The sequence below is a fragment of the Hyposmocoma kahamanoa genome, unplaced genomic scaffold (genome assembly GCF_003589595.1).
Source record: "Hyposmocoma kahamanoa isolate Upper Pololo Valley unplaced genomic scaffold, ASM358959v1 78, whole genome shotgun sequence".
In the NCBI taxonomy this organism is placed as follows: domain Eukaryota; kingdom Metazoa; phylum Arthropoda; class Insecta; order Lepidoptera; family Cosmopterigidae; genus Hyposmocoma; species Hyposmocoma kahamanoa.
In genome coordinates, this window is record NW_020653945.1 from 2,891,089 (window position 1) to 2,916,168 (window position 25,080).

The following is a 25,080-nucleotide window of genomic DNA, read 5'->3' on the forward strand; positions in this document are numbered from 1 at the left end:
ACATTGACTTACAATTATATGGACGTCGGGTCCGCGCTAAATAGTGTCCGAACTTATAGGGCGTTAAAATCGTATACAGAGCGTCATTCACGCTTTAGTCTTCGTTTGTTCGACTGACAGCGAAGCAAGCAAAATTAGACAGTACTGCGATGACATTACAATTTAAATTCAACGTTTTAGCTTTTTCATATTCCTTTACATGTCACTACGTTTAAATAGGTTGACTTGGGACATCTTTTCGTGGTTTGTGTATTAGACCCGTCGTCCATTTATTTGTAAGTCAATGACTTCATAGGTCTTTTTTTTTATAAAAAAGACATTAAACTAAGAACTTTTTAGACTTCAATGTACGCGCGCGAATAATACAGTGATTGCATTAGCAACAACACAATACAGACGAAAAAACCAGTAAATTATACTCAGGCATGGAGTGTCGTGCTTTTTCCTAAAATTGTCAATTTGAAAACAAAAGAAACATACCTACTTGTTATACCACCCGTATAAAACGTTATTTGTTAAGCCGTAAGGTGCGCGCGCGACAGTGGACTCATGAGTAACGAACCGACGATGCAGGGACCAACTGCGCATGTCAAGTGGGACAAGGACTGTGTGTGCGCATTTGCTTATGCGATTTGTGAAGGAATTTGGATTGCTTTGTGCACAAGGTCTTTAAATAATATATTTTTAACATCGACTGACTGAAAATGATGTCATTACCTTTTTAAATTTTCATATCTATCTATTGAAATATAATATGAAATAGTTTATACAATCATTAAAAGTGTTTTTTTAATATCAACAAGTTTATTGTTACTATTTAATGTCATTATATTATGTTAGAAGCACGTTAATAAATAAATAATTGTGTGAATTTTCAACGCTTCAAGTTTTATGTATTTATTGTATACATATACATACATATTATTTCGTCGAGCGTGCAGAGTTCCAAAAAAGGAAAGTGGCAACTGCCAATATCAATTATTTAGGAAGTTTCGGCAGCGACAAAAAATCCTCGTTGTGGAGGCTGCGCGCGCTAGCTAACGAACGACACGTCGCGCATGTCAATTTGATGAAAGATGGCGGTGTAGTCCGGTTCTTTTTGAGATTTCATAAATTATCCCAAGTTCTCGATTGATGATCGTGATTTATAGTTAAAGCTCTAGTATTGGTTACTCTGATTAGTTGCGTGAGGAGTGTAATTAAGAATTTATTAGCAAATTTTAGCCGTAGTAATCTAATGGCACACCCCGGACACTTCACACAACGTTCGAAACATATCTACCTACTACTACTACAAGACACTCGAGCAAGGAGCTGTCTGCTTACACGCAAATGTGTGCGTGAAGTGATAGGGTTCATCACTTCCTTTGACTATTTTATTCTCTGGTTTAACGTGTACAGCTTAGAATGATAACGCATAGAATGATAGTTTCATATCAAACGAACTGTCACAAGTGAGGCAAAAAACAAATTCATGTAGGCTAGTTTTAGTAGTAGGTTAATTTTCGGTTTTAGTGAATATTTATATAAAAAATACAAGTTGAAACGCGTTACTTCCTTGTGGAATGTGATGTTAGTATCTATTTTATGTTTGTCTGACGTATTTTTACACTCATTTACCGCACATTTCGTCATTTTTAGCTAAAATTCTTGAGCTGTTCGCGGTGCAAGTTGACCTTGAGCACTGAAGGCCCGTCCGCTCGTGTAGGCCCTTTGGGAGCGCTTCAATTTGCCAATGTATTGTATATGTCAATAATAATGATTATTATGTACACTAATGATTTTATTTATTAAATACTAAAACATTTCCTATGTGTAACAATCACGAAAACCTAAGAACTCGATAAAATATTTTCATTTAATATAATAAAAGTCTTTAAATCTGTTATGAAATAGCATTATACTTAAAATTCGAAATTTAAACATCAAAATCGTCCTTAGCGAACGTCTCGCTGACAGCCTTGTTGCCGTTCCGTCAATATGAGGGGTGCGAGAGAGTAGAGTCCACTAACGTTTTTATTATTTTTTTCTCTGCTAATGGTTTGAACCGCCTCTCAAACAGAGGCCGTGGGTTCGAATCCGGTCTCGCACCTCTGAGTTTTGAGGAATTTATGTGCGAAATTTATTTGAATTTGAAATTTACCGCTTTTCGGTGAAGAAAAACATCGACATGAAACCTGCATGTCGAAGAAAGTTTACAACCCTCGGAAAACTTCCCCAACCAACATGGGGTCAGCGCGTGGCCGACTATGGCATAAACCCTCGTCTGAAAAGAGACCTTCATTTGATGATGATAAATTTCGAACACGTTTCTTCAAAGAAAACACCTGAGGCAAAACGCCCTTTCTCTTTTTAAACTGAGATATGGCGCAAAAACTTGCGCATCGTCAAAATTCTCTCACAGAGTTTTTGCTCAGAACGAATGAATGACGGACTCATGTTTTTACTATTTGCTTCGAAAAGCGGCCAAATGCCAAAGGTTTGTATGCCGAAGTTGTTTTTTATTTATTTAGCGTTACTAAACGGACAACAATTTATATCTACATCAATTTAACAAAGGTAAACGTTTGTTTTTTAACCAATTCAAAAAGGAGTTTCTTCATTCTTCTGCATTGTTTATGTTTATTAGGGAAAGTCGACCTTTTTTTATGATACTGTAACGAGACGACCAAGTTGTGTGCATGGCACCGTACCTATTTCTACCGCTAAGCAGTAATGTGGGGGTGGTGGGGGTTCCAGTTTTGAAAGTTACACGGAACTTAGCAACTTTGTGACTTAGAGTGAAAGTCGCAGTGGCAGTGCCCCTATGATCTATGCAATTTAAAGCTCTGAGTGGCGTGTCGCTTACCATCAGGCCTACGGTTTGACCATCCTACCACTTCAAATCGTAAAAACTCGTCTCCCAGGCCAACGTTCGTCATGAACCGCACGATATTCTAAGACGTTTGAGTTAGGCTTCTTCCTTCCAAAAATTCTCAAAAGTGGTTTCTCTCGGCGAATTTTTACACTCGGTAACGCAAACGCGCGTTTGTGACACGCGCGATTGCATCGCTACAATTCCGATTTATAGACGATTGCATCGATGTAAACGCGCGACTCTGCAACGATATAGTCGCAAATGTTGAATCATTATGTACGAAAAATCTGTATAGATTTATGCACTTTGTTTCGTCTTGTTAATTGTAAATTTAAAAGTGAAATTAATAAATACATTAAATAAATAAATTAGGCAATTAATATAAAACGAGCATCGCGTTTGCATCGCTCCTGATAGGCGGCGTGTGTAACCGCTCTAAATGGAACTTTAGAGCGTTTGTGCACTGCATGCGATTCCTATTTGTTCCGAATCAAGAGACAATACAAATATCACTTGGACACCTAGAGATAAAATGATCCCTGTGACATTTCGAATAGTCATTTCTCGGATTCCGAACGAATGAATAGACAGACGTCTTTGTATGTAACAAATGCGCATTACGATCGATGTCAACGTTAAAAACATAAAGTTGCCACAGCGTGCTTCGTAAGTATTCTCATTGTCATTATAGACTATGAATTTATCCATCTCGTTACGTATATCGATATGAAGATTTAATTTGCACATTCGAAAAGCCCCAGCGAGCTCGTAGAAAAGTAGAGCTCTTTGTGAAAGAGTACATCCAGGTAAATACTACCGCCTTACCTATTACTGCCGGTATTGTGAGCATTATTGCGATCCGGTTTTGAGGAGTGAGGGTGCTGGTGACATTACAGGCACATGGGTCTTGTCAACTTATGTTTTTTTTCTCTTATGTCTTAAAGTGATGTGTGTAGTCGCAGTACCCCTCAAACCTTTGCTATTTAAAGTTCTGAGTGGTGTAACTACTAACGACAGGCGTGTCGCTTACCTACCATCAAACGCGCGACTTGTTCGTCCCGTCATTTGTTAACATAAAAAAAAGTCATTTTTAATTTTGTTTACACGGACATAATAACGCACACACTCAACATAGCCCCGCACTAGGGAAACCCTGTGTCGCGGGTGCCATGGACACACACATAGACAACCACAAATTACACCCAAACTCATGAGGGAAATAAATGTAGGCCCTACACATATTTCTCCCAGCCTGGGAATCGAACCCAGAACCTCTGCATGGCAGTCCGGCATGGTAACCGTTCGGCCACGGAGGTAGTTAATGGCATGACAGAATGGAATGGCATGACATGGCAAGACTGTACCTATAGAGTGAAGCTACTATAACCTGTGGAGATTAAAATCGGTAGTAATAAAATCTGAAACAATATTAGAAGCCCTTTGTGTCTTATAGCAGCATTTCACATTTTAGCTCCTTTTATGTGCGACGAGAAACCGACCAGCGCGCGATAACGCGAGTTTGGAATTGGCTGTATTTGTCGAATTGGCAAATAAGGCCAACTTTTGTCTAACAGCAAGCTTTGTCACATATATGCTATCTACACAGGGTGATTTTTTGCATAATACATCAAAAACGCAAATTAGCCTTGTGAAGTGTCACCATTACGTGCCAACTATAAAAATAAAAAACTTTCGTAAATAATTTTTGATCCTATAATTTGAGTTAAATATGGAAACCTACTTTAGAAGCAGTCACGAACCTGCAAGATGTGGATCGGTCTCCCTCCTCAAATATTCCGTTTGCGCTATGACGTGGGGCTTTTCAAAAAGCGTGCCAACAGAACTCTCAAAGGCTGGAACGCGTAGGCGACGACCATTACCTCCCATTTATTGAATGGCTCGTCTGACCGTTTGCCTCCTGTTTTACATAAAAAAGGCTCGCTTTTCCTGGGATCTTCGTGTCTCAATTGCTTTTTTCCGGGATGCGGAAATGAAAAAGCCCTAGTCACTTTTTAGTGGCCAGTAAGTAAAATTTCTTTATTAGAAACAGTAAAAAAAATTACATTGTAGTCGCCTCCTCGTATCTTAAAAATTAAAGTCATATTTAATTAGAACCATTGATTTTTCTACTGAGTGGCAAACCTTTACTTACTAAACTGCCACAGCTCTTTGTACGGACAAACGCGAGCATAATTCGACAAAAAAATCTGTCGTACTTTTTACTCTCACGTCTGTAATAGACTATAATTAAGTACTAACCCTAACAAGAACGAGAGAAGTGCTAGACTTACTATTTATAACAGTAAGTGCGATTATGACATAAATCAGCAAGCGGTTGTCGGTCGTTGGCCGCTGCGCCCGCGCCGCTGCTGTCGCGCACGTGACGTTATGCACTAATGACACCGCACTTACTGTTTCATGCCACACATCTTGCATTGCTGGGACAAGCTACGATACTAGCATAGAAGAGACATAGCTTTAAAAATAATTAACAAAAACTTCCTTAAAAAAATCAAAGTAACGTGTCCGAAGATTTATAACAAAGCAACCACCTAAAACGTGATCGAATTTTAAATTAGACCGTTTTATGTCGTTTGTACTGTTATTTTAAGTACTTTTACGGGCAAATAACTGTTTGGTCGTGTCAAGTGTTACATTATATCCATTGAAATAACGTTTTTGAGACATTATCAAGGACTTAAAATAACCAAAGCTAACTTTATTTGAAATTTTTTTATTGAATTGATATTCAATTAGTTTTTTGAAATTACTCCACTAGTTTATTATAGTTATTAATACAAAGATCGAACACTCAATCCGGCTGGATTCGAACCGACGTCTTCTAGCATACCGTGTCAGACGCCATACCAACTAAGCCACGGAACGAACCAGGGGATCTCACGAATTTTTCTATGTGCGTCGTGTCTTTGTATTTGGTTTTTCAACGACTTTTTAGTCGTAGCGCCATCTATAGGAAATCTATGAAAGATTTATCACCTAGTTAGTAACTTTACAGCTGCCAGCCCTGGCGAGAGATGTCGCTATTCAATGTATTTTAATATTTTTTATTGAATTGATATTTAAATATTTTTTGCGAAATTACTCCACTAGTTTGTTATAATTATTAATACAAAGATTGAACACTCAGAAAAAATTCTTTCGATCCGGCCTAACGCTAACTTTATTATCTTTCTCATTCCTCGCAAACATTGCAAAACTTCGTGTAGTTCTCGTTACGAAAACTATGCTTGAACGTGAAAAAGAAAGGAAATTTGTGAATATGATAATTTAACCACATTGTGAACCCTTGTCTAGCTGCTGGACATGAATCTTTAGTCCATAGGTTTGCAAACTTTTTTGTCTCTCGGACCATGCAATTTTTTTCTGGTTTTATTTTTTTTATCTCTTCCTGACTAATATCGATTTTTTTTACAAATTTATCTTTTTTTATATACAAATGTATTTTAACAGTTGACGCAGCCACTCACATCTTGAAGTTAAGTTTTATACATTTAACTAGCCGAATATCTTGATTGTTGTGAAATGTTTGTTTCAAAGGGAATTTAAATATCTATAATAAAAAAAGTATATAACACAGAGGTACTATAATAAGCTTTTTAAGCTTTTTTACCGCTTACTTAAAAATATAGTATTATCAAAGTGCAATTAAAAAATGACGATTTAGAAAAATGGAAATGTGCAAAAATTTTAATTATAATTTTTTTTTAATTAAATTGAGTTATAAAAATTGCAATACCCTTGTGTAGGGTCATGTTCGAATACCTTTTTTTTAACGCGGGGAAATGCGTTATGGATACCTTCTGTCTGAGGGTACAGGCAGAGGATTATGTCAGACTTCTAGGGTAGAATCTTGGACCACATGCCGTGGCAATCGCCGTGGCTTCCTGTGTGGGAATGGTGGCGACCGAAGTCACACCGCCTTCTCCCAGTCCTCTGGTGACGGATGCAAACAGTGACTGCAGCCTCCCTGTCTCGCCTCACCGCCTCCTTCTGCGATACAACGGTTTCGCAGAAGGTGAGAATCGCTTTCCAGGACCTCTCGCTGTTAAGTAAAGAGAGATCCTTTCTCACAACTGCGTCAAGTGGTCGGCGGCTCTCAGGCGCTCCTCCGCCCAAGCTGGGCAGACATCCAGCGTGTGATGCGCCGTCACTGAAAAAGCCGGACTAAAAAAGCTTGAAATTTTAACCTAGTCACATCCATAGCTCAGTTTTTATCAAATTGGCTATTACAACCTTTTTATGAGTTTGTATAACAAATAACAAAATTACCCTGTACGGATTTAACATATAGGGTATTTTTGACTGTGAACGAAGTCGACAAAAGCCAGTTTGACATAAATGACTAATTAAAAATGTACATACACAAACAGGCATTTACTAAAGAATCTAAGAAAACCATGTGTCACCCATCATGGCCCGGTACATGATGGGTGACACATGGTGAGTCATTAAACAACACTCTGATTGTTGTTGACAACCAATATGCGTACAATATACCACATATATCTGAGATGATATCTTAGTCATCTATTCGTCACTATAGTTAATCGTAAATACTAATAATAACGTGTCAGCTGTCTGACTATAAATTCAATAATTATAAATTTTTGACTAAGTTTTTTATTGAATTGATATTCAATTATTTTTTTGTGAAATTACTCCACTAGTTTGTTATAATTATTAATACAAAGATCGAACACTCAGAAAAAACACTCAGAAAAAATTCCTTCGATCCGGTCGGATTCGAACCGACGTCTTCTTGCATACCGTGCCAGACGCTATACCAACTAAGCCACGGAACGAACCAACGGACCTCACGAATTTTTCTATGTGCTTGCGTCGTGTCTTTGTACTTGGTCTTTCAACGACTTTTTAGTCGTAGCGCCATCTATGAGAAATCTTTGACAGATTTATCACCCAGTTAGTACCTTTACAGCTACCAGTTCTGGCGAGAAATGTCGCTATTCACTGTATTAATTAAATTTTTTATTGAATTGATATTCAATTATTTTTTTATAAATATAAATTTTTGATTAAAAAACCGACATCAAGTTTCCTTATCCGTTTCCGCTGTGTTCTGTTTTCATTAGAATTACATCTATGCGCCATGTTTTATTGAAATCAGGTAACCCGGATTCATCCCCTATTCTTTTTATGTATAATACTAAATGACGGGACGAACAAGTCGTGTGCCTGTTGATAAGCGACACGCTTGTTCCTAACAGTTGCAGTGTCACTCAGAGCTTTAAATTACAAAAGATCTGAGGAGTACTGCCTCTGCGCCCGACACTTGAGATAAGTTGACAAGTCCCATGTGCCTATAATTTCACCAGCATCGAAACCGGAACGCAGTAATGCGTAAGTACTGCTTGGAGGTAGAAATAGGTAATGTTATACAGGCAGTATTTTCCTGGACGAACTCTATCATAAGTGAGCTCCTTATGCTACTGCTACTAAAAATTTGCCACCCTTAGAGGTGGTATATTTTCTTGAAATTTCTGGAATATTTTTCTTCAATGGGTCTCATTCAATAAAAATATTCCACTGAGGTCTATTGAGGTAATTCCAACAAAAAACGAATAATCGAATTTTTGAATGAATAAATTATTTCGTAAACTTAAAAACACAAAACACTAGAAATAGAAAAAGTATATAGTAACCAATAAAACCAGCTTGACGTGCTGCCGTCTGTACAAGTGAATGCGTTTCGTTGAGGTTTCGTGTTTAGTGGGTTATTCCTACTGTATCATTCATCTGTCAATATTGTCGCAGAATTGCAAAAAGCGCTTTATATACATTGACTTACAATTATACAATGTTTATATATCAAAATTCATTTCTTGGAACGATCGCTAACAATTGAATAAAAAACAAAGATGTATACCACAGACATGTCAACTTCTATTGGTAAAAAGTGCTCTATATATGAAACAGTAGGTGCTTGGGCGTTAAACAGTTGCTATAAAGAACAACGACGAGAAAAATAATCATTGTTAACATGTCATCATATCTGCATACAAAAGGAACCCGTAGTTAGTAACGGAGAATGTGCATAATGAAGGCGGTTAAAGCTTTTTTTAAACAGATAATTGTAGTTGCGTAGATTCAATAGTTACTTTAATAATCGAACGCTTACTTCAATTCAGCGGAATCCAATTTCTTCCAATCAAAGATTTACTTTGGAAATTAAAAAAAATCGGTGTTATTAGAATCTTGTATGTTCGTATTTCTAAACAAATCATTATTCTGGACTTTTTACAGGTCCCATTGTCACGTCTTACTAATACGGTAATCATCAGACAGTTATGTCTAATATTAATGCAAATCACCCAATTTAACGGAATTTTTAGTAACTTTAGTTACAAAAACAATAGATGTTTTTAATTGCATTTTTTGTAATTATAATCTTACGATCTCTTTTAGGTCTTTGTGGCAATAATAATAACAAAGTAATGGAATATTTTTACCAAAAATATATCAATGTCATTGTAGTAAAATATCATGATATTCAATAAAATTTAAAGAAAATTTACTATAGTTCAAATAGGTTTTTAAGTAGAAGTAGCGCTCTGTGTGAAAGAGTACATCCAGGGAAGTACTGCCACCTTATGTATTTCTACCGCCAAGCAGTAATGTCAGTATTATTGTCTTCCTATTTTGAAGGGTGCTGGTGAAATTACAGGCACATGGGACTTGTCAACTTGTGTCTCACGGTGACGGGTGCAGTGGCAGTGCCTCTCAGATCTTTGCGATTTAAAGCTAAAAGATTTAAATGCAACTTGTTCGTCCCGTCACTTGATATTATAAAAAAAAGGTGGCTTGTATTAGTTAGTATATTATAGTTATGTCTAATAACTTTTTAATGACTAACACAATCTTAGTTAGTAGTTAACCGCGATCTGGATATCTGTAAAGAGCTTTAAATATTGATCGCTTTGGAAAAACAAATATACACGACTTAGATCCGAAAAATAGTTTCTTTCCAATCGCGAAAAACTAAAAACTCAAGAGAATTAGTTTATTTTTAATGTGTAGTTATAAAGAGAGTCTTTAAATGCTATTAATAAATATCCAGATTTGGAAAAGAACACTATCAGTGTGTATAATTATTAATACAAAGGTCGAACAATCAGAAATAATAAAAATCGGTTCTTACTGCTCAAAGTATATTGAAGAGAAAAAAACGCCTTGAATTGCAGAATAGCAAAATCAACCACTAAAATAATTGCTCTTTATAATAAAATTTAGGCGCTATTTATAAAAATGAATCTCCATGCGTGAACTGCCACCCTTAGAGGTGGATGATTTTCTTAAAAATGGGACCACTATGGAGGTACCCTCTTTCCAACAAAAAAGAATCATGAAAATCGGTTCACAAATATCGGAGATATCGCGTAACATACATACAAAAAAAACATACAGTCGAATTGAGAACGTCCTCCTTTTTTTGAAGTCGGTTAGAAATTCCTTTGAGTTGGTATAGCGTAACTAAGTACTAGAAGCTTAGTTGGTATAGTATGCTAGAAGACGTCGGTTCGAATCCGGCCGGATCGATGGGTTTTTTTTATGAGTGTTCGATCTTTGTATTCATAATTATAACAAACTAATGGAGTAATTTCACATAAAAATGCGGCGGCTGATTTTTGTTAGTTGTAAATGGACAATATTGAAGTGAAACGTCAATATACTAGCATCAGCATGTCAGGGACTAAAATGTACTGGTCAATCTTGACTTAAACAATACTACATTTGCACTTTTTGATCTCAACTTTTCTTGTTGCAGTAACGAGCGACCATGTGACGCGGTCTTATCAAAAGATTGTACGACATCTTCAAATACAAAATTAAACGGTAAGCTGAGTATTTTCTTTCTGTTTTGAACCTTTACAATAAGTTTATAGTGCCGATGACAGCCGTGTTAAATAAGAAAATTTGTTGCCTAATTATTGTTTTAAAATCGAATCTCAATCCACCAATGTATTATTTTATTATTGTATTTGCATGCTTTTATTTTAGAAGGCCGGATAGGTGTAAGTTCTGATTTAATTTTTACCACAAACATGTGTAATGTACCCTACCCTATTTGAAGCGAATAAATGAATTATTATTATTATTATAAAAAATTTAGTTCTTCTTGTGATCGTTAGAGGCATTGCACAATTTGCACATTATCAACACAGGATCATCAACCCATTTATACATCCCAATGCTGGGCGGCGTCCCCTCTCAGGCGAGAGTTCCAGAGTCGTATTCCAAAACTCTACTCAATGCTCAAGTCAGGATTTGAGCAGATTTGAGTATGATTTCAAGCACCGGAAATACGACCCTAATGGCAAGGACTTGAGTATGATTTTCAGTGCTCACGCAATACTCAAGTCCTGACTTGAGTATTGAGTAGAGTTCTGGAATACGACCCTTAATGTTAGATGAGGTTTAATATACGAGGGTCGACTTTCTTCGACTTTTTTTTTATAGCAATTGCAGTGCCACTCAGAGCTTTAAATCGCAAAGATCTGCGGGGCTCTGCCACTGCGCCCGTCACTGTGAGACATAAGTTGACAAGCCCAATGTGCCTGTAATGTCACCAGCATCCTTACCCTTCAAAACCGGAACGCAATAATGCTAACATTACTGCTTGGCGGCAGAAATAGGTAAGGTGGCAGTATTTCCCTGGACGAACTCTTTTACAAGAATCTCGACTGGTACACGCTTTCCAACAAAAAAGAATCATCAAAATTGGTTCACAAATGTCAAAGCAATCGTGTAATCGAACTTACACACCAAAAAAATACTTGGTATGTACTTGGTAAAATACTCGAATTGAGAACCTCCTCCTACTTTGGAAGGATAAGTGCGTCTACGCACTGCATCCGAATCATATTCTTTCCGAATCCGAGACCATACAAATCTAGAAAACTGGGACCCACTTCGGATGTCGCTTGTGCAATAAATCCGAATCAAATACGAGACAATACTAATATCGCTTGTACACCTAGAGATAAAATCCCTGTGACATTGCGGACCGAACTGACATTACGGACAAATTAGGCAATGAATCCGGTTTAATGGATTTCACAAATCGCACTGCTATTACAAGTGTTATAACTCAAAATATCTGAAATTCAAGATTATACCATTGTTGAAAGTAAAATTTGATTCTCTACAGGTCAATAAAACCGTCGGCGTCGTTAGAATATTGTAAAAAACAACTAAAAGATGTCTACTTATTAGATGTCAGCTAGTACTGGCCAAGGTAGTCCTTATTCAAAAATTATAAATTATTTTTTCTCTTTTATTTATAAATATGTATATTTGGTAAGTAGGAAATAACCTATACGTAAATTTACACATATATTTCACGGGGAGAGAGTAATTCGTTTTTCGTCGATTCTGAGAAAATACACTTTTTGAGTTAATACACTATTGTATTAACAGTGCGAAATATTAATTGCACAAACTTATGAGGTCAGTTTTTTATATAAAAGAGCTATAATAAAATTATTACTTGAATCCTAAGTAAATAAAAAAGTACTTTAGCAAATGCACTTCAGAAAATATGCCAACCTTGTTCGATCGATATCGGATTTTTTTTCATTTTTTAGCCATTTACATATCTCTTTCCGCTGTGCCAGCTATCTAAAGATATCCACATGCATCGTATGTTAAGCAAAATGACAGTTGCTAGAAGCAATGCAATGGATTGAAATAGACTAGTGTTACTGACTGGTAATATTTAAGGGTTCAGTATATTTATTTCGACAGAATGCCGAACTGTGTAATAAGAGAGCGTTGTGGTATGAAAGATGATGTAATATGATTATTATATAGTCTGTTTCCTTTGAAGACGGAGTGAAATGACATTTGTAAGGATGCCAGTTTTCATAAAATTTTCAATAGTTATGTTGTTGTCGATAGTTTTATCGATAGAATGAGAAAGAAGATCAAATTTTGTCAAAAAATGACTGAATTGTGAACGTTCTAATGATTACTAATAGCGTTATTGTCTTCTTTATTCTTATTTTGACAATTGGCCTTCTAGTATCGAGATCAATTTTTATTCATATACATTTTAACAACAATAGCCGGATTTGATTATCTATATTGAATTAAAATGAAAAATTTTAAAATGTAATATACAAAATCTAATAGTTCAATTATTAAAGCTATTTATTGTATTCGCTAACGGAACCCAACAAAGTAACCAATCAAGTACTCAAGCAATAGGAATGTTGATCCACGATTTCCTCTAATTACAAAGCAATGTAGCTACAATTAGTTGGCTATGTACAACTGATTTTGCTCGCTGTTTTCTTACACGTCTCTTGTAGTCGATTGTACAAGTTAGTTTTTTGTAGTTTCTTTATTGGAGATAGACCGTGGGATAAAAAGGTTCTTTAAAAAGAACTTTACGTTCGTTATTTTGGGTACTTTGACGAGAAATGGACACCATAATGAATAAAGTAGGATCATTTATAGTATATTATTATTTTCATGTTTGGACATTTTGCATTGGCTGGCAGTTACAGTTTATACATATATGCATATATATTTATTAAATTATGTAAAACTAAATAGGGTTATTAACAAAAATTATACAATGTTCAACATCCAAGGAAGTACTGCCCCCTTACCTATTTCTGCCGCTAAGCAGTAAGTAATGTAAACATCACTACGTTCTGTTTCGAAGGGTGCTGGTAAATTACAGGCACGTGGGACTTGTCAACTTATCTCCCAGGGTAATGGGCACAGTGGCAGTGCCCCTCAGATCTCAAAGCTCTGAGGGGCACTGCAATTATTACGGGCGTGTAGCTTACCATCAGGTGCAGGACTTGTTCGTCGCGTCATTTAATATTATAAAAAAAAATACTTCTACAACTTAATATTAAATATAATGTGTACTTGTACTAGATGACGAGTGACAGTGTACGGTAAAACCTAAACTGGTTTTTGGGATACTGTGCTATATTATACCTATGTAAATTCTGTTGTTTACCTGATCTAAATAACTTCGTCTCGGTCCTCCTCTGCCTCTCTTTTCTTCGATCTTCCATTATATTATGTTTCTAAGAAAACTATCGCGACGAAATTTTTGCTTTTAATAGATGCTTTTTTGTTTAATTTTTTAAGATAATTAATGCGTTGAAAAAGCTCTAATGCGTAGTTTCTCTTTCTGTCTCCGCAAATAAAATTATGTCCATTTTGAAAACAATACAACAGAGATTGTAAAGCTTTTTGTTTTAAATAAACCCTTTTCTGTATGTCGTTCCCTTTACGAATTGTTAGCGTTTCAACCATATATCGAGAAGTGAGTTCAGACAGTTTGGTACATTGTATTATTTCCAATGCGTTGTAAACAATGCCTTATTATTGTTGTAATGTCACCCATGTTCACTTTATGGGATCGTTTATTTTAGCTTTTTGTGTGACTTTTTACATTCCTTTAGAGAACTAGAGGGAGTCCTGCAGGGTTACTATACTTGAACCTTTCTTATTCACATTGTATATATTTTCGAAATTGTGTTGTTCGATGATTTCTAATGTTCACAAGCATTTATCTCTATGACGTGGTTAATTATACCGTCAAAGTGAGTGGGTAACCAATTTTCCTCTCGCCAGTACATAACACTTTTCGTATCAGAAGTATTCTAGTCGATACACGTCCCGGCCGAGTCCATTGAAGTGTCGCGTATAACGAGTCGATCGCCGATAAGGTGCGCCAGCGCAGCTTGTTAAATCTACTTCTAGTGGCTTGTGTTATTGCCTTACGGTTTACGACCGTCACAAGGGGTATTTTTTCCTTGTCGCGAGCTTATTGCCAACGTTACGAAAGCAAGATCAACATAGAGTAAAGCTTCTTGTTTGATCTTGATACAGATAGTTCGTTGAACGATTACAGTTTGCAATTGGATAGGTTTTTGCTGAGTATATAATAATTATGTTGTTGGGCTCGCAACCATCTCTAGTTGACTTGAAACTCAGCCTCCAGTTGGGACCGAAATTTCAAAAGGACTTCATATACAGAGAAAGAGTGTTGGATGTCTATAAGATTAGAAATTACACGTAATTTTTAAATTCCGTCGCAAAAACAGGGGAGTTATATCGAATGTGTTGTGTCTATCTGTGTCGATCTATGTTGGGGATATCCCAAAGATTCGCACGAAGCGTTACGCTTCCACATTTAAATGGCGAACAGCTATGGAGTGGAATTCCCTGCCTGCAGACTTGTTCCCTGAACGTTATAACTTGGGCCTTTTAAGGCGAGTCATTGTCGTCATTGAAGACGTGTATATCTATATTGATGGAGTGTAACGAAATGAATCGTTTAGATTTGATGTAACTATAATGTGTGATCAATCTAAATAAGTTGACAGTGCAACAGCCATAAAACCAAGGTGCTATATAAATTGTTAGAGAGAGGTTCGAAGTCAAGGCAATTATAACCTGCTTCAATATTTTCCCTATTTTACTAAATAATTCTACGTATAGAGCGCCGTAGTCGCATGTTGTGACAAAACTCTTTAAATAAAGGTGAAAGGGTTGTAACCCTAACTAGCCGTGAACAGGTTCACGGCAATGAAATGGGAAACTTCCGGTCCACAAAATTTATTACAGAAGTAAAGTTTAAAGAAAGGCTGTAACAATATAAAGGTAAATGTAAAAAAACAGGTATAACACACTCCCTACACTTTATTATTAAGGCACTTACCCCTAAATGGGCCGAGAAACTGAATTACAGAAATAGATACATGAAGGGTGTAGACTTATAAATTATTACACATGATTAGCTTATTAACAGCTCTGACTGTTGTGGCGGTCGAGCTGGGAGTGACCGTGGTACGAAAACAAAATGTATAAGTGAAGGAAGATGGAACGATTTAAATTTAAAATTTAAATACATGTAAAATAAAAAAAATGATAAGATACAAGAGGAGAGAGGCGATACAAAGAGGTGAGATGACGGTGTAAGGAGGTCACACCGTCACAAAGGCAAGAAAAACTATTTCGTTTACAATTAACAATAAATATTCCTATTTATAGTCTTTAATTTGTACACAAATAATATCAGTATGCGCGCTCATGGAGTTGAAAGTAAAAACATTTTTAAGGGCCAATATATTATGCAGCAAAAAGTAAAGTTACAAGACGGATGCTTTCCCTGTCCGCCGAATTCGCCTTAATAGATATTTTTTAAAGCCGCAGTTCGCATAATGATGTTAAGGTTTTTTCGTCGTTGAGTCATAAATCTTAACGAGATGTGCATTTACGCATTACGCATCGTTATATAATTAATCCCTTCTTTTCTATATATTTAGACATAATGCTTTGCCATATTTTCACGGATGAACTTGTGCTTAGTACAACTGAAGTAGAGTTCTACTAGCAGCAGTAGACCTCCTTGTGAAAGAGTTCGTCCAGAGAAGTAATGCCATTTTACCTATTTCTGCCAACAAAACAAATCCGGAACGCAGTAATGTGACCATTTGTTTTGTTTGGAAGGGTAATGGTGCTGGTGAAATTGCAGGCATATGGGACTTGTCAACTTATGTCTCAGGGTGACAGACTATGCGATTTAAAGCTCTGAGTGGCACTGCAACATGTTATGGACAGTTTAGTTCACCGTAAGGTGCACTTGGTCGTCACTTGAATATAAAAAAAAAGTGACTGTTCCGATGTGAAGTATCACCGTACCTTGGAAAGGATTCTAAGCTCCCTGGCTGCATTTTTAGTCGTGAATTGTATGTAATATATGCTCAAGTTTCAATTGGACGACAGATTCATTCCAAGTCGACGTAAGTCGACCTTTGGCTGTCAGTGCGGATATAATCACGGAAAGTCGGAGTTTGGTCAAAGGGACTCCGTTTTGTAGATAATGTACACGCCTTACTAATGATAGCGTTAAATTTAACAAGATTAGCATCCCCAATCGAAGACTGCATTTAGTGTCAAATCCAAACGACTAAGCTTGTACTCTCGATAAGACTGGATTTCTTCATGAATCTTTGCATTGGTCAAGTATCAGTTGCTGTCATCGAAGGTACCTGGATATGACATATCGTTTATATGCAGCAGAAAGAGAGTTTGGACAGTATTGCACCCTGAGGAACTCCGGCTATCACCAGATGTTCAAAAGAGTAGCTTTCTACTATAACCGTGGTGACAAAGGGCCTTGAAACAGTACAAGGCAGAATCTCCTCAGAGAAGAGTGGAAGGTATTAGGTATCAAATGGGCTCATTCCACGAATACAACCGATGTTTTCGAAGGATATTTGAGGAAAGAAACCTTCATTTGTCATTTTACTTTATTTGGTGTCTTCCAGTAACGTAGTCGGCTACAAAATTATTACAGTCCTGCCTTCACCCAAAACCTTCGTACAAAAACGTCGTAGTTTTTTATTTTCGTACACGCCCTGTGTTTCCTTGCATCAAGATATATTTTAGGTGTATCGACATAACTCGATAATAAATGCCATGATGGCGGTCATCTTTAATTTTGTTTTCCCGATTAAATATTCGGCTCCATCATTATAGAAGGTATCTTTAAAAGCTTTATTCATGAACGTGATCTGGTAAAATTTACTTAATGGCTTGATGATTTATTTAAATTTTTTTTAGGGTGGAACGATAAGTTTTAAGAAATTTTTGTGTTTATTTTTGGTTGTTAAGGTGTTGTTTGTTCTCAGACGAAAAATTACGGAATGCGAGTATTTTTAAAATTAAAAATGGTTAGCGTTTGGTCTTATACTCACTTAGTGGAACGTGAAGATACGAATTTAACAATATTTATGGACATATTTCGTTTCTGGCCGTTTCCATCCACTGCTGAGTACAGGCCTCCTCTCTATTGCGCCATTCTTTCCGGTCCCTTGCGAGTCGTTTTCAGTGGTTTCCAACTATGGCCTTGACGTCATCAATCCATCGGGTGGGTGGTCTGCCTCTTGGTCGTTTTGCGTAATTGGCCACCATTCGGTAACGGCTTTCATCCATCTTCCATCGTTCCTTCTAGCCAAGTGCTCCGCCCACCTCCACTCAGGCTTGGCTTCCTCGTACCCACGTTTACTACCTTTGTGCGACGTCGAATGTCTACATTGGGTACGTGGTCCAGGATTCCTTCGTGAGCGGCCATGTCTCGGAAGCATAAGTAAGTATAGACAGGACACATTGGTTCAACACCTTGGTCTTCAGACATTGAGGGATTCTAGACTTGAACACATCTTCCAACCTATATATATATGGATATATTTAGAGGAAAAAAATTATGATAACAATGTTCATAATTACGAATCACTGGCTACACATACTTTTTATTTATTTATTTGGAAATAGAAATATGTAGTATTTGAAAGAAAAAATGTAGGTAACGATTTTCCGCGAAAAAACGTTAGAAGAACTAGTATAGTATAGAAAGACAGTTCCAAGTAGCCGTTAAATTGAAATCAAAAGTACAATTAACAAGTTAAGAATAACAGTCATCGTTAACTGTAAATTAGATTTTTATCATTTCCGATTGCTGACGAGAACTCGTTGCGTTCAATCAGTACAACAATCTTGATTTGAAAAAGGCAGAACGGAGTCAATCAAGAAGGGTATGGTATCGTTCCACTGCGGGGCACGGACCTCTTGTAAGGCAAACAAGAAGAACTCATACCATGATAATAAATCTAGAGATAATAATTTAGTGAAAAACCACAAAAGCCTTAAAATAAATTTTCTTATTTTATTTTATTTATTTAATAAATACCAAGTGATGAGACGGACAAGTCGTGCGCCTGGTGGTAAGCGACACGCCTATCCGTAACAGTTGTAGTGCCACTCAGAAATTTAAATCGCAAAGATCTTAGGTGCACTGCCACTGCGCCCGTCGCCCTGAGACACAAGTTGCCAAGTCCCAAGTGCCTGTAATTTTACCAGCACCGCTTTTTAACATCACTGCTTTGCTGCAGAAATAGGTGGCAGTACTTCCCTGGACGAATTCTTTTACAAGTAGCTCCACTGCTACTAATTTAGAATTCATTAAAAAAAAAAAGAAAAAAAAGAGACTGCCAATGTATAAACGGTATTTGCAATAAATGGTTTCCCATTTCACGATTTTTTTTTTATTCCTGTATTTTAATCTGTCAATTATAATTTTATTAACCATATATTACAGGCGCTCTTTTTAGTTCTGAATCAAAATTCTATTGTCTATGTTACTCGCTACTGAACGGAAAAGTTCTGTACACAGAACTATGAGTTTCAAAAAAAAAAACGCCGTAGTTTTGCTAATTACAATACAAATATGACGCTACTCAAACTCTCTACTTCGTCATAATTGGTTAAATTGGCTTAAAGGTCTTGCAACCGGGCCATAAAAATGTTAAAATAAAAGCGGCGGTACTTGGCCAGTTCTATTCTATCTCTTAGGTTTTTTGTTTTGTAGCGTTTGTTTGTCCTTCGCTCGAGTTTGTTGTCGTGGACTGTACATTAAATATTGGTTACGTTTTATTATTTTATTTAGTCGTAGAAAAAGTATTTGTATGCAATCATTACCATAACGTCGCTTAGCAAACTTCACCGTAAATATTAATTTTATAGAATAATAATTTTATAATTTTTATAGGAGCTTGAAAAATCTGCATATATTGTTGCATAAAAGATTTTTTACCCATTATTAGCAGGGATCGGAATAGGTTAGGTTAGGTTAGGTTAGGTTTTACCTAAATTTCGAGGAACATAGAAAATGGAGACTGCCTTACGACAATATTTTTTGAGTCCTAGACCTGTTCGGGATTCGGGAAATCACTTAAGTACTTTAAAAATTTACGTAATTGGGGACAGGCAGGTACTTTACATTTATTTTAAGTTTGTGGCACAGTGAGTCGCATCAGCGATATTGCGGACGTTGGATTTTTTCACGATACCTCTCTAAAAAAATGCCAATCGAAAGATCCTATTGTCCTAATTAAATATTGTCATATCACATTTTGCCATAAATCTTATAGTTCTGTAGGAAAAAAATAAAATGTGTATTTTTGTATGGGACCTATATTGCACACTTTCGACCTTTTATACAATAATATATGCAGGTTTTTCATGCTCCTATAAAATTACTCGAAATTAGTTAAGCGGTGTTGTTTGCTAAGCGATGATATTGTCTTAAAATCTCGTACCTTAATAGGTACTGTAGCCTAGGGGGTAGCTCAGGTTGCGTAGCGAGAGGTACTTTATAAACATAAACAGGGATTATCTTCATAACTAGATATTTATTGTATTTTTCACATATTCACTTACGGAGGCTACTTCTAGATCTGCCAAGATGTTCTTTTCTCTATCCTATATTTTAAACACATTTTAAATACAAATCTATATTCACTCAGCCAGTACTTCTACTCATAGAGTAGAGCCTAGACTACAGTACTAAGGCCACATTTTTAGAACCCTCATTATGTAACAATTGCATAAAATACTATTTAACATAACCCTGGCACCTTATAGATATATACATCAAACTTTTTAACCACATGACACCGGCGAAACGTTATTAATAGATAAACGTTCTTATAGGCGGATAAATTGCATCGATTAGCGTGTAATTTATTAACTTGGACCGGTCCAGACTCGTTCTTGACTAACAGACTTTGAATGTCGTCTAGATACGAGTAGTTCTATTGCACAACTATCGTGCGTTGCGACGTAGAGCGCGACATTTTTTTTTATAAACTAATTCATATCTCAGACAATCACACCATCAAATTGGTTTCAAATTAAAGACTATTAGAGCATCAAAAATATCCTAAACTTTTTTACTGATGAGATGTTATAGTGGTATGGAATAATTAATTTTAATTATGCGACTTTTTTATTTTTGCTTATATTGTAAATATAAGTGCGCATTTAACCTCCATCTCACCTGATGGAGAGTGACGATGAGGTCGACAATGGAGCATGCATACCTAAATAATGCCTATTCACTCTTGCCTTGAAAAGGTCCAAGTTATAACGTTCATGGAACAAGTCTGCAGGCAGGGAATTCCATTCCATAGCCGTTTGCCATATAAATGTGGAATCATAACGCTTCGTGCGAATCTTTGGAATATTTACAACATAGGGGTGTATACTGTGAAGGGGGCTTAGGGTATGTTTAATTTCATGTAGTAAATTCTCCTTCAAAATAGTTTGTTAGTTGTGAGTTTATGCATAATGTTAATTTTGCTGTTTCAACTAGTTGATTCCACCCATTAAGGTGCTTTTCCACCGGCGAGGCGAGACAAGGTTTGAAATTTGAATAGCAAAAGGTTCTTTAAAGCATCTTCGGTAGAAATGGTCTGCATTGACGAGGATGGGCGAAGCGAGAATTGAAATATTTGTTGATCTAACATTGAACCGTAATGGTGGTATGTACGATCTGCGATTTAAAAAGATGGTTTCATCTGATTCTTTTTCCGTTAAAATTTAATAATAATAATTTAAGGAAATTGCTACTTCAGCTGCGTGTTTAGCGTTAGATGAACAGAACAGCACTGAATCTTGACCATCGACAACCAACGCGCGAACTTTAATGGCAATTTTTGGTGGAAATAGCCCGGCACGATTTCGTTTCTAGACGCGCCTCTTCGGTGGAATACCACCTTTACAGTCGTCTTAACGCGGACATAAGTTTGAGATTAAAAGATCCTGTATTTGATGAGAAAAAACTCAAGTAGACATAAGACTTCGTACAAATTAACATGTTTTAATTTGCTTATAATTTTCTTTCAATTCATAAATTAAATTCAGTAAAAATTCATATTGTTAAACTAAAAAAAGATTTTGTAAAACATTGTGTAGCGTAAACTGGAATGTTCTTTGGTAAATTAAAATAAGGCATTTAAATTAGTGACTTTTGTAACTATAGTAAATATATACAACGTTTTTTTTATAAAAAAACGACTTCAAAGGTTTGCATAACCGATTTCGCTGTGTTCATTACCGCCGTCTCCTCAATCACAATTGAAACGCATATAGAAGTCCTCGTCAAAGCTGCTGTACACAGTTGAGGAGTTCCTTTCATCTGTCTATCATTTCCATCATCAGATCACCTCTAGGTCACCATAACATTTTATTTTCATTGGAATGACATCTATGTGCCAAGTTTTATTAAAATCGGCTAACGGCATTGACTTACAATTATATGGACGTCGGGTCCGCGCTAAAAAGTGTCCGCACTTAAAGGGCGTTAAAATCGTATACAGAGCGTCATTCACGCTTTAGTCTTCGTTTGTTCGACTGACAGCGAAGCAAGCAAAATTAGACAGTACTGCGATGATATTAAAATTTAAATTCAACGTTTTAGCTTTTTCATATTCCTTTACATGTCACTATGTTTAAATAGGTTGACTTGGGACATTTTTTTCGTGTTTTTTGTATTAGACCCGTCGTCCATTTATTTGTAAGTCAATGGCTAACGGAAAGTGGGGAAAATTTAATAAACCCAATCTATTCCCTAAATTGTCACCCTAAGACGTGGAATATTTTCTTTAAATTTTGAATTGTACCACTACTGAGACCTGTAAACAGCCGGAAAAGTTAGTTTCTTTGAAAACCAAAAAAACAGATTCATTTTCTTTGTGTAACAATCGAGAAAAAATTCCATAAGAAATATTTAGTAAGCCTTTGTTCTAAATTTCGATTTGTAAAACAGGGGAAAAATTATTCTTCAGCAGTATATACGGTGGCTCGAATTATCTGTCCAGGAGTGTATCTTCCATAGAGCTACTTCGCACAAATTAGTATGTAAGCAGTATTTGTACCGTGGATTATGAGATGTAATTATACACTCAGTGTTATTGCTTTAGTGTTTTTTATTGGGACATTGTATTGTGGTGAATTGACAATCGAGACTAGTTTTCTCTATACGTACTCCTGACAATTAAATTGTGCAGCTAAGAATAGTAAAGTGATATTTTTTTATAACTACAATCTTTTTAAAAAAAGATCGACGCTTCGATATAGGACAAGCACCAGTTACTGTTACATACATTTGTAAGTATTACAAGTCACAATACTTGCTAAGTACTAGATATGTCGCGCGCCTGGTTGTAAGCGACGCGCCTGTCCATAACAGTTGCAGCGCCACTCAGTTCTTTAAATTACAAAGATCTGAGAAGCACTGCCATTGCGCCCATCACCCTGAGACGTAAGTTAACAAGTCCCATGTGTGTGTAATTTCATCAGCACCTTATAAAGTGGAACGCAGCAAAGCTCACATTACTGTTTGGCGGCAGAAATAGAAAGGTTACCTAACTTTCCTGGACGAACTCCTTCACAAGGAGCTCTGCTGCTGCTAGTTAACCGTAGGGACAACATCGTGATGAAACTTGCACGTCGAAGAAGACAAAGTCCTTGGAAATTTGATCAGGGTGAACGAATGATTGGATGATTTTTTAAATTTTTTTGAATATGAATACCTGCAACACCAGAGGCGTCACGAGCGCGTTGCCAACCCTTTAGGGCCCTTTTCAAACCCCTTTTGAAGTACTCCATGGTATCCTGCGGGAAAACCCCTACAGGGAGTTCATTCTACTACCTAATTGTACGTGGGAGAAAGTTCCTCTGAAACCGTACGAGATCGACTCGGTTCCAGAGTGTGTGGATGGACTCCCTGTCGGTGGCGAGTGGTGCTATAGTAAAATGTTTCTGTTGGCATCATGTCAAACAGTTCTTCAGAACGTTGACCATTGTACAAGCGATAGAACAGGCATAGGGAGGCAAAGTCTCTCCTCCAAGACTGTGGTTCAATATGGTCTGTAAACACAGGATGGTGATGTATTTATATACGATATTATACGACTCCCGAATTTCAGGTTTGAAAGAAGAAATGATATTACAATATTAAAATTTCTAAGTAGAAAGGTTTATAAGTAAAAATTTAGTCGAGTGCCGTTGCTAAAAACTTATTCTTTGGCGGAAATAACTGCTAGCCTTGGGGTCACCGGGGGCTACTACCAGGCGATTCGACAGCTTGTCCGCTGTGTGGCCCCCAAGGATGGGTCTTCAACCGCAAAAGGCACAAAGCTGTAGCACTAGCAAGGTTAGCGTATTTGAGGCTTTTGCGGTTCTCAGCCACTCTGCCTTCAGGTTTATGTTCAAAATTCACCATTCATGAAGTTTGAAAATATAGCGAAACAAAAAAAAACTTTACACTAAAGGCTGTTTACTATTATTACAGCTTCTGCATACTTGGATAACAAAAATCCGTGGTAGTAAACCGTTTAGCTCTTGTAACTAGTCTCGATCGGTGTTTGAAATATGTATTGTAAATGATAAATATATCGACTCATCCGAAGAACAAAGTGCGATGTGATTTTAAAGCGAAAAGAGGTTAAAACACAATCTCGTTATTCAAAAGGCCTACATAAAGGTGTTTTCAGATTTTTCATGTATTTATTATTTCGTTTCGGAAATATAGAATCGAACTACATTCGATCTAGACTGTGGATATCCGCAGTCAAGAACAACAAACGAAATGTACAATGTTCTGAGAATAAGCAGCATCTTGCACATAGGTCTTTGTTCTACGGATGAGTCGATATACAAATGTTTATTTACAAAGAGTTTCTTGCTCATTCGTCTCAAGGGAATCTACCGTATGAATGAAATGTGGAGTTTAATCATATGATAATTTCAAATGTAATTTGCTTAGCTATGAAACAGATTATTTCACTTTGACTTTGGTTTTGAAAACTCAAACTCACCAATGCACAAAACACAAATATATATACACACAACACAGCTGTACATAACGATAGGTAATATAACAATCGAAGATTATTATCTGAACGTTACCTCGGGTTGCGCTTGCGCGCGAGTGCATAACTTTATCGATCTACGAACGATGTCGAAAGCGAAATCCGAACAAGTGTGTTTATTTATGTAAGTATAATGGTGTCGAAAACGAACGATGTGTTCTTGACGTAATCGTTATCACGACACGATCTTTGCGGTGGTCTAGTCACGAATAGAACTGCCCCCTATTTATATGTATGTAGAATAGAATATACGTGTGAAAAAAAATTGTTTTAGCGGCAGTAGAGCTCCTCTCTATTTCTACCACCTAGAGGTAATGTGAGCATTACCGTTTTTCAGCGTTAAGTACTGTCACGAGGGGTATAGCTCTAATGCATTGCGAGAGTTACTTTTATAAATTCAAACTGGAATAATCCTTAAAAATATACTTTATTTCACTT

The 25,080-nt window shown here is 36.5% G+C and overlaps 1 protein-coding gene across 1 annotated transcript in view; it reads left to right on the top strand.

Moving 5' to 3' along the window:
* The window catches only part of LOC113233252, a 152,136-nt gene that overhangs the window by 72,067 nt on the left and 54,989 nt on the right, over positions 1–25,080 (top strand). The window contains exon 3 of the mRNA XM_026468295.1: positions 10,662–10,729. The gene's annotated coding sequence lies outside the window, so the exon portion shown is untranslated. The remainder of the gene's footprint in view (positions 1–10,661; positions 10,730–25,080) is intronic.